Source organism: Chrysochloris asiatica, unplaced genomic scaffold (assembly GCF_000296735.1).
Source record: "Chrysochloris asiatica unplaced genomic scaffold, ChrAsi1.0 scaffold00261, whole genome shotgun sequence".
Taxonomy (NCBI): Eukaryota; Metazoa; Chordata; class Mammalia; order Afrosoricida; family Chrysochloridae; genus Chrysochloris; species Chrysochloris asiatica.
The window spans coordinates 883,701-894,909 of NW_006408779.1; the positions used below are offsets into that span (position 1 = coordinate 883,701).

At 42.5% G+C, this 11,209-nt stretch overlaps 1 protein-coding gene and 1 pseudogene across 1 annotated transcript in view; one reads left to right on the forward strand and one right to left on the reverse strand.

Moving 5' to 3' along the window:
* Nucleotides 1-11,209, reverse strand: part of TMEM132D (transmembrane protein 132D) — a 745,873-nt gene that overhangs the window by 479,350 nt on the left and 255,314 nt on the right. The gene's annotated exons all lie outside the window — the stretch shown is intronic.
* On the forward strand, nucleotides 6,964-7,431 carry LOC102831564 (annotated as a pseudogene).

The following is an 11,209-nucleotide window of genomic DNA, read 5'->3' on the forward strand; positions in this document are numbered from 1 at the left end:
ATGCATGGAGGGGATTGGAACCATGGCAATGTAATGATATACGATGGAATGAATATGGAACTGAGGTTCTCTCATGTAAACTATCATATAATTCACACACACACACACACACACACACACACACACACAAAAGAAAGCTACTGGGATTCCACAGTCCAAAAGACAGTGTTCTCCATCCTACTTTGGTGAGTGGCCGCTGGGGTTTTAAATGCCTATGAGGGGTCAGTAAAGTGCAATGATTGGTTTCTCCCTGTCCAGAGTAGAGTGAAGGAAATACAAGATACAAGGAAACAATTAGGCGTGAGGGAGGCAGTCTGTCCTCCCCTGAGATCACAGAACTAGATACTGCCCAACTACCAAGATTAATCACTCAGAAAGGGATCACAGAGTGTGAGAAAAACGTGAACAGAAAAAAGACTGAACGGACACAGGAAACAGGGAAGAGTGCTGTTGGCTGTTGTCACACTGTGTGGACTGCAAACAAAGTCATGAAACAGAATGTGCTGAACAGTCAAACAATTTGCTCTGTGAATTTTCACAATAAAACATTTTTTAAAAACATCCTGTTTCCATTTAAAATCACCTGGAATTTTTCAAAATATTCATACATAATTAGATATTGCATTGAATTATTTCACAAGTTTTAAAACCACATAAAGGGCATTGTACATGTAAGTGTGCATCTTCCTATCTTTGATGTTTTTGTTCAAGACTATGTTGTGTTCTTGATCCACTTCTGTTTAATCATGGCCTCTGCTTTGGAACCCTACATAACTGATTTATGCATTTTCTTATTAATGAACATTTAAGCTGTTTCCAATGCTTTTATTATTAAACACCCATGCTGTCTTCAGCAGCCTGAGTCTCCCCTCCTTGTGCATATGAAAGACTTTCCTGGGAATCAACACGGGGAAGAATTACTGGACCATGTGGTGTAGGGATCTTCCAACTGAGTTGTGGTTGTTAGGTGTCATCGAGTCGGTACTGACTCATAGCAACCTTATGCACAACAGAACGAAACACTGCCCGATCCTGGGCCAACCTCAGTACTTTTGCCACGCTTGAGTCCATCGATGCTGCCACTTGGCCAATCCATCTCCTTGGAGGTCTTCCTCTTTTTCTCTGACCCTCCACCTTACCAAACATGATATCCCTTTCCAGAGATTGGTTCCTCCTGACAATATGTACAAAGTATGAGAGACGAAGTTTGGCCATCTTGGCCTCTAAGGAGCACTCTGGCTGCACTTCTTCCAAAATGGATCTGTTGGTTCCTTTGGCAGCCCATGGCACTGTCAATATTCTTCTCCAACACCATAACTCAAAAGCATCAATTCTTCTATGGTCTTCCTTATTCACTGTCCAGCTTTCACATACATAGGAGGTTATTGAAAATACCACGGCTTCCAATTGAGTACAGATTGCCAAATCACTTTTCAAAGCAGTTGTAAGGATAGGGCCCCTCCCTTGCAGGATGTTAGAGCTTCTGTTGTTTCACTTCTCCAACACTGGGTATTGTCATACATTTTGATGATTGTCACTCTGAAGGTGTGGAATGGTGTATTGGTGTGGCTTAATTTTCCAAGCCCATGGTTTGGTTTAATTTCATTGCCCTGTGAAATTGAGCATCTTCTCTAGGGGTCATTGACCATACAGATCTCATCTGTGAATTTTCCTGTTCCTATATTTTGTCTGGAGTCCTGGTGTGGTGCTGTGGGTTAATGCGCTAGACGGCAAAGTCAGTTTGAACTATAAGGTTCAAGCTCACCAGTCACTCCTTGGAAACCCTCTACAGGGTCGCTATGGATCAGAACCAACTCGATGCCGCTTAACAACAATATATTTTGTCTATTTTCTTCCGAAAACTCTTAGCACTAGAATAGCTGTTAATGATCTTTGCACCTCTCACATTCTTCACAAGTTACAACACCCGTATTTGCAGCTGTGGGGTGACTGAGGGGCAGACAGAGAAATAAGAAGTTAGCATATCAACACTGGGAGAGTCTTAGAATGCACATTGTCTTCGACTGCATTAGCTATTGACCCAAAGGGAACATACTGATCACCTGTGTGGTCAACACCTATACTGACCATCCTGGAGATATGCAGGACTGAGCATGTTCCAGTCTGCTACACGTAAAGTCACCACGAGTGTCCCCACCGTGAGTAGGGACAACATCAGCAGCTTATTGCCTCTCACTTCCAATGATGGGTGGCATTCGGACTGATGACCCTGTTCCTCTCTGTGTGCGCCTACAAGTCTGTTACTGTTTAAAATACCTTCCCCTCCCACGTTCTCAACCCACGAGCTGAGATAGCACCATGGTGCCCAGAGCAGAGACTTAATTATTTTCATTCCAAATTCAACAGGCCTATGCAGCTGGGCTCTGTCCTCCTCCTCATGACCAAGCAGTGATGTTACAGAACGTGTGTGGCCGTTTTTCTCTGTTTTCCACCTGGGTTTTTCAGACCACACACAAGGCCCCTTTCTCAGCCTTTGCTCCGCCATCATCTGCTTCCCACTGGATAGGGGCTGACGACTTAAGGTTATCATATAAGGTAAAATCTGAGGAGATGGAAAAGGTATGTGTACCTCAAACCAAAGAGTGACACAGACATGTTCTAACAAGTAGCTACGGGGAAGTTGCAAGCTATTCAAGAACTACTTCCTGAGTCTCACTGCCACCCTCAAGTTAGCAAACACCTGGAGCACATTAAAGATTCATAACCGGAAGAGTAAGGCGCCCTGGCAGCATAGTGGATGACGAGCTGGGCTTTCTGCTCCAGTAAAGATTTACAGACTTGGAAACCCTCTGCAGGGACGCTATGAGTTGCCATGGTATTTTCAACAGTCTCATATGCCTGTGAAAGTTGGACAATGAATAATAAGGAAGACCATAGAAGAATTGATGCATTTGAGTTATGGTGTTGGAGAAGAATATTAAAGGTACCACAGACTGCCAGAAACAAATCTTTTTTGGAAGAATTACAACTAGAATTCTCTTTGGAGGCCAAGATGACAAAACTTCATCTGTTATACTTCAGACACGTTGTGAAGGGTCAGGGAAAAAGAGGGAGACCCCCAATAAGATGGAGTGGCACAGTGGCAGCAGCAATGGGCTCAAACATAGCAGCATTTGTGGGGATGGCGCCAGACTGGAAGGAGTTTCATTCTGTTGCACACAAAGTCACTATGAGTCAGAACTGACTCAATAGCATCTAACAACAACAACAGCATGAGTTGGAACTTACTCTGTGAAACACAACCATAACCAAAAGTGTAGGTGTTGTAGGATAAGCACTAGACTGCTAACTACAAGGTCAAATATTCAAATCCACCAGGCACTCCTTAGAACCCTGCCAAGTGTCACTATATAGAACCTGGAAAGAACCAACTCAGCAACACTTCAGAACAACAACATCACAAAATGACTTGGTGTGGTGCTGTAGGATAATCTCTGGACTGCTAACTGCAAAGTTTGCAGTTCAAACCTACTAGCTGCTCCTCAGAAACCCTATATACCCGGTAAGTGCTCCTCAGAAACCCTACATATGAGCCACTCCTCCAAAATGCTATACAGGGTTACTATGAGTCAGAACGGACTGAACGGTGCTTAACAACAGTTAACAGCCACCAAAAGATCACTATGAAAAATTCTGAAATACTGTATAGTGTCAAACTTACTAAAATGAGCAGAGACATGAAATAAGAACAGACTAACAGAGCTGCTGGCCTGGCCAAGTGGCAGCATCGATGGACTCAAGCGTGGCAACAGTAGTGAGGTTGGCCCAGGATTGAGCAGTGTTTCGTTCTGCTGTGCATAAGGTCGCTATGGGTTGGTACCGACTCAATGGCACGTGACAACAACAACAGACCTGCTCAACAAGGTTTCCACACACACTACATGGAAAGAGCAATGAAACCAGAATATCTGAGAACCAGGGATAACACTGTGATGGAGAGGGAGCGTCTGCAGAACAGACAGACAAACGGAAATCCTGTGTGTGAGAGCCCTGCCCTCTGTTTATGTTTAGTCCTCTCATTTCTTCCAATCCTGCTCTCTTCCAGCGCTGGGGCCGCGGTTTCCCGTTTGTCCTGAGGACACGAGGGGCAGCAGCCCTGTGTTGGTGCCAGAAGCTACAGCAAAGTCCTCCACTGCTCTGCGGGAGAGCTGCACGGGGGCGGCAGTCTGATGAACCCAGGGCAGGACTGTCCTCAACAGAGACAGTCCCTCAGAGACACAACTGTGGGTGACCAGACTTCTCTTTCTCTCAGGACTGTTTATGGTCAAGCGCCAAAGTTCTCATGTTACCAAGACGACACCAAATCCCTGTCATCTCAACCAATATATTTTCTCCTGTGTGATCAGAGTACGGCCACAAACATGACCCACTAAGGAAGGTCCTGAGTCCCATTCACCACTCACTATCTCCTATCTGTCTGTCACACTGTGGGGGCAGTGTATTGTTGTAATGCTGAAAGCTACGTCACCAGCATTTCAAATACCAGTCGGGCCCCCATGTGGACAGGTTTTAGCTAAGACAGACCAGGAAAAAACATCTGGTGGTCTATTTCTGAAATAACTGGCCACCGAAAGCAGGACATTGTCTGATACAGTGCCGGGCGACGAGCCCCTCAAGTTGGAAGGTACACAAACACAGCGGGGAAAGAGCTGCCTCCTCAAAGTAGAGTCAACCTTAATGACCCGGATGGAGTCAAAGTTTCAGGAGCTTCGTTTTCTTATGTAACACAACTCGAAATGAGAACAAACAGATGCAGATATCCATTAATAATCAGAATGTCGAATGCATGAAGTGTGAATATAGGAAGATTGTCACCATTGTTGTTAAGCGTCATCAAGATGCTTCTGACTCATAGTGACAATTCATAGGGTTTCTGAGGAGCTCCTGGCTGGTGGATTTGAACCACCAACCTTCTGTTTAGCAGTTCAATGTTTATCCTACAGTGCCACAAGTCATCCAAAATGAAATGGAGCACATAAAGATCAATATCCTAGGCATTGGTGGTGGTGGTGGTGTGCTGTGGAGTCATTTCGGACTCATAGCGACCCTGCACAGGGTTTCTGAGGTTGTCAATCTTTACTGGAGCAGAAAGCCTCATCTTTCTCCCTCAGAATGGCTCATAGTTTCAAACTGCTGACCTTGAGGTTAGCAGCCCAACTCGTAACCACTACACTACCAGAGCTATCCTAGGCATTAGTAAGCTAAAATGGACTGGTATTGGCCACTCCGAATTGGACAATCACATGGTCTACTATGCTAGGAATGATACACTGAATAGGAATGATGCTGCATTGATTGTCAACAAGAACATTTCAAGATCCATCCTGAAATGTTAGTACTTCTGTGATGGGATAATATCCACACACCTACAAGGAAGACCATTTATGCCTACAAGTTAATATGACCATTATTTAAATTCACGTACCAACCATGAATGCCAAAGATGAAGAAATTGATTATTTTTACCATCCTGTGCAGTCGAGAAAGGATCACACATGCAATCAAGATGCATTAGTAACTGCCAATGATTGCAGTTAGAAAGATGTAAAGAGCAAAGAAGAACCGGGAGCTGCAAAACCTGACCTAGATGACAGAAATGGCACTGGAGATGGCAGCATAGAATTGTGTAAGGTTAATGACTTATTCATTGGCAATGCCTTTTTTCAACAACATAAATGGGGACTATACATTCACATGGACCTTGTTAGATGGAATACACTGGAATCAAGCGGACTACATCTGTGAAAAGAGACAATGGAGAAGCTCAGTATCATCAGTCAAAAGACAAAGGACCAACTGTGGAATAGCCCATGAATTCCCCATACACAATTCCGGACTGATGCTGAAGAAAGTTACAGCAAGTACATTAGAGTCAATATTGTCATTGTTGTTGTGCCACTGGGTCGGTCCCATCTCAGAGTAACACTATGTACAACAGAACAAAACATCACATGGTCCTGCACCATCCTCACAATCGCTGCGATGCTACAGCCCATAACTGATGCCACTGTGCCAATCCATCTCTTTAGGGGTCTTCCTCTTTTTCACTGTCCCTCAACTTCACCAAGCTGGTCCTTCTCCAGGGACTGGTCCCTCATGTTAATATGTCCAAAGTACGAGAGTCAAAATCTGGTCATCTGGCTTCTAAGGTGAATTCTTGTATTTCTTCCAACACAGATTTGTTTGTTCTTCTGTCAGTCCATGGTACTTATAATATTCTTCTCCGTCACCACAACACAAATTCATCCATTCTTCTCTGGTCTTCCTAATTCATTGTCCAGCTGACACACGTATATGAGGCTATTGAAAATGCCATGACTTGGGTCAAGTGCACTTCAGTCCTCAAACTGAAAGATTTGCTCTTGGAACACTTTAAAGTGTCATTATAACCCACCTGAAGTTAGACACTGGTGATGGTGGTTATGCACCGTGGAGTCGATTCCGAGGCTGTAAATCATTACAGGAGCAGAAAGCCTCATCTTTCTCCCACAGAGCAGCTGGTAGTTTGGAACTGCTGACCTTGTGGTTCACAGCCTGATTCGTAACCACTATACTACCAGAGCTCCTTTAGAGACTATCTCACAAATATATTTGATGCACTGAACATTATGACTAAAGACCAGAGCAGTTTGGGGATGACATCAAGAGCATCATATAGGATGTGGTTGGTGTGGTGGGATTACACACGTAAAAATGGTTGAAATGGCAGATGTTTTGTTTTATATATATTGCTACAAGAAAAAAAATAACTAAAGAATAAGAACATTATACATGGAGAAAGCAAAGAGTCATTTAAAAGACAGGAAAGACCCAAAATGATGTCAGAAGAGACTAAAACTTGCACTTGAGCATAGAAAAGCTAAAGTGAACAGAAGTAATAATGATGTAAAAGATCTGAATGGGCCTTTCGGATTCGCCATCTGCAGTGGAAACACCACCAAGATGCCGATTTTCTTAAAAATCCTAATGGGGAAAACCATCGCTCTAGAGGCTGAACCGTTGGATATGACTGAAAATGTAAAGGCCAAGATCCACGATAAGGAAGGAATTCCTCCTGATCAGCAGAGACCGATTTTTGTTGGGAAACAGCTGGAAGATTGATGCACCTTGTATGACTACCACATTCAAAAGGAGTCCACTCTTCATCTTGTGTTGAGACTTCATGGGGGTGCTAAGAATAGGACGAAGTCTTACACTACTCCCAAGAAAAATAACCATAAGAGAAAGAAGGTTAGGCTGGCTGTCCTAAAACACTGTAAGATGGACAAGAATGGCCAAATTAGTCTCCTTTGTCGGGAGTGTCCTTCAGATGAATGTGGTGCTGGAGTCTTTATGGTCAGCCACTTTGATAGACATCATTGTGGCAAGTGTTGTCTGACCTATTGCTTCAACAAACTAGAAGACAAGTAATTGTGTATGAATTAATAAAAGACGTGAACTTAACAACAACAAAAAACACTGAATGGAAGATTTCAAAGGGCAACTCAAGGCCACAAAGTAAAGTATAATGAAATATGCAGAGACCGGGAGATAGAAAACCAAAAGGGAAGACCCTGCTCAGCATTTCTCAAGCTTAAAGAAGAGAAGAAAAACTTCAAACGGCGACTGGCAATATTGAAGGTCTCCCTGGGATGCTTCAAGGAAAAATGGAAGAAATACACAGACACACTGTACTAAAATAATTTTAGGAGTTGCCAAATGATCAAGAACCAATGATATTGAAGAAAGGAGTCTAAGATGTACTGAAGACATTGGGAAAAAGCAAGACTCCCATAATTGATGGAATACAAATTGAAATGTTTCAACAGACAGATGCTACACTGGAAGTACTTGCTCATGTACACTAAGAAATCTGGAGGGCAGCTACCTGGCCAACCAACTGAAAGAGAGATAATATTTGTGATCATTCCAAAGAAAGGTGATCCAACAGAATGCAGAAATTATGAAACAATTATCACCATTTTTTCATTATTATTGGAGTTCTGGTGTGGCGCTGTGGGTTAACGTATAGGACTGCAGTTGGTTTGAACTGCAAGGTTGATAGTTCGAGCTCACCAGCCGCTCCTTGGAAACATTATACAGGGTTGCTATGGGTTAGAACCTACTCAACGGCAGTGAATAACAACAACAACATCATTATTATTATACACAAGCAAAATTTTGCTGAAGATAATTACAAAATGGTTACAACAATACACTGACAGGGAACTATCAGAAGTTGAAGTTGAATTCAGAAGAGGATGTGGAACAAAAGATACCATTACCAATGTCAGATGGATCTTGGCTGAAAGCAGAGAATACCAGAAATACATATTCTAGTGTTTTATTATGAAAGGCATTTGACTGTGTGGATCCTAACAAATTATGGGTAACATTGTGAAAAATGGCAACTCCAGGTCACATACTGTTAGTGTTCATGTGGAGTCTGTAGAAAGACCAAGAGACGGTTGTTTGAATAGAACAAGGGGATACAAATTGTTTAAAACCAGGAAAGGAGTTAGGATTGTATCCTTTCACTATACTGATTAAACCTGTATGCTGAGAAAATAATCTGAGAAGATGCAGCATCAGGATTGCAGGAGAACTCATTAACCACTTGAGATAAGCAGATGATACAACCTTGTTTACTAGAAGTGAAGAGGACTTGAAATACCGACAAAGATCAAAGACTACAGCATTCAGTATGTATTATACCTCAACTCAAAACAAAAATCCTGACAACTAGACCAATTAGTCACATCAGGATAACAGAGAGAAGATCAAAGTTGTCAAGGATCTCATTGTACTTATATCCACAATCCAATGCCCATGGAAGCAGCAGTCATGAAATCTAACAAGATGCTTCTTGGAAACAAGGATGGCAAGACTGAGTGTCTTGTACTATAGACATGATACATGGAGGGACCAGGCCCTGGAAAAAGATGTCACGTTTTGTAAAGTGGAAGGTCAGTGAAAAAGAGGAAGACCCTCAATGAGTTGAATTGACACAGTGGCTGCAACAATGGGCGCAAACATATTCATGCCTGTGAGGATGGTGACGAGCCGGGAGGGTTTTGTTCATAGGATCTCTGATCTCTGTGGGTTGGAACTAAATTGTAGGCACCCGTCAACAAGAACAGCCACCTCATGTTTCCTATATATTTGCCTTAAGATAAAATATATTGTATGTATTTCTAAGTAACGAGAAGATGGAGAAGTAGGAGGAAGAGGAAAAGGCGGAGGAACGAAACGATAAAGTCAGAAGGAAACTCTTCAGGTCCCACCAGGACCCCATGGACTCAGAATCTTAATGGAAGAAGTGCGTCAATCTGTAATGGTATAACTCGGGGTATGATAATTAAATATCTATATATAAAAGTCCAAAAGTGTAAGCAATTTGTCCTAGGTCACTAGAGCCAGTGGGTGGCAGAGCAAGCATCTGAATTTCAGAAGTATGGCTCCACAGTCTGTCTTCTACATATTAATGGCAAGAGTCAGCCAGTAGAACACAGGAGTGGGGACTACAGCCTGACCTCACAGTACCAGGTACCACTGGGATTTACCAAGGATCATGGGGCTGGCACAGGACCAGGTAATGTTTTCTTCTTGTGGAGGCATAAAGCTGCGTGAGTAAGAGCAACCAGGAGGACAAGGAACCAACAGCCCAAGCTGCTTACTAAATGGAAGCCAAGAGTTGACAAGTCATACCCAAAGTCACCTTGGAGACTTTGCTTGAATCACTGTCTTGTTCTTTTTTTTTTGAATTGGAATCTGCTTAATTCTCAGTCACATGGTACAATCATTACTATTGTTTTACAGGGAGGCTGACAGCCAGAGAGGCATTGATATCCTAGGCATTAGTGAGCTGAAATGGATGGGCACTGGCCATTTTGAATCTGATAGCCACATGGTTTACTATGCTGGGAATGACAAATTGAAGAGGAATGGCATCACAGTCATCATCCAAAAGACTATTTTAAGTTCATTTTAAAGTACAATGCTGTCTGTTATAGGATAATATCCATACGCTTACAAGGAAGATCAGTTAATACTGCTATTATTGAAATTTATGCATCAAGCACTAAAGCCAGTCATGATGGAATTGAAGAATTCTACCAACTTCTTCAGTCTGAAATTGATCAAACAGGAAATCAAGATATATGGAGTATTACTGGCAATTCAAATGCAAAGGCTTGAAATAAAGAGGAAGGATATGTTGTTGGGAAATATGGCCTTGGTGATACAAATGATGCTGGAGATCGCATGATAAGAATTTTGTAAGACCAGTGACTTCTTTGCAAATACCTTTTCAAAACAACATAAACGACAACTATACACATGGACCTCAACAGAAGGAATACACAGAAATCAAAATGACTATATATGTGGAAAGAGACAGTAGAAAAACTCCCTATCATCAGCCAAAACAAGGCCAGGGGCAAACTGTGCAACAGACCATCAATTGCTCATATGTGAGTTCAGGCTGAGGCTAAAGAAATTTAAAATTAGTCCACAAGAGTCTAAACATGACCTTGAACATATCCCACTTGAATTTAGCAATCATCTGAAGAACAGATTAGATGGATTAGACACTAAAGACTGAAGACCAGGAAAGTTGTGGGAAGGCATCAAGGATATCATACAGATAGGGTAGATAAGGACAGGCAACTTAGACACTGGCTACCTAAAATTGGGGGGGGGGGGCTATAAAGGCACAAAATGACTGGCTTACAAGTTTTCAAGAGGGAGTGTAGTTTCAGCGTGTGCGGAGGAAGGTATAATCCCAATTGAATAGTTTTCATTTTGCCTAGACAGGTCTGGTGAAAGGAGATGGGGTTAAAATTCTTATGATTCAATAGTGAATAACTGTTATCATGATTAATTGCAACTGTCACAACTGTAAAGGTAGAAGTTTTGCTACAAAAAGCTGGGAGTAGTTAATCTTATAGTCCAAGAACAGAGGATGCTAGGACCATCAAGGAAGAAGAGCATGGGCAGAAGATGGGACCCTATCCAGGGAAGAAGCGACACCAGAAATGGAGGCAGAGATGAGGACATGGAGAGAGGGAGCAGCTGAGGACTCTAGACTCATGGAAAGAGAAAGACTGTGTGCTGGCAGCCAGGAGGCAAGCTTGTAGAATGTGCCCTTTGGTTGTTTAAATGATTATATATTCCTGAGTACTTTTGTGTACATGCACCCCTCCCCCCA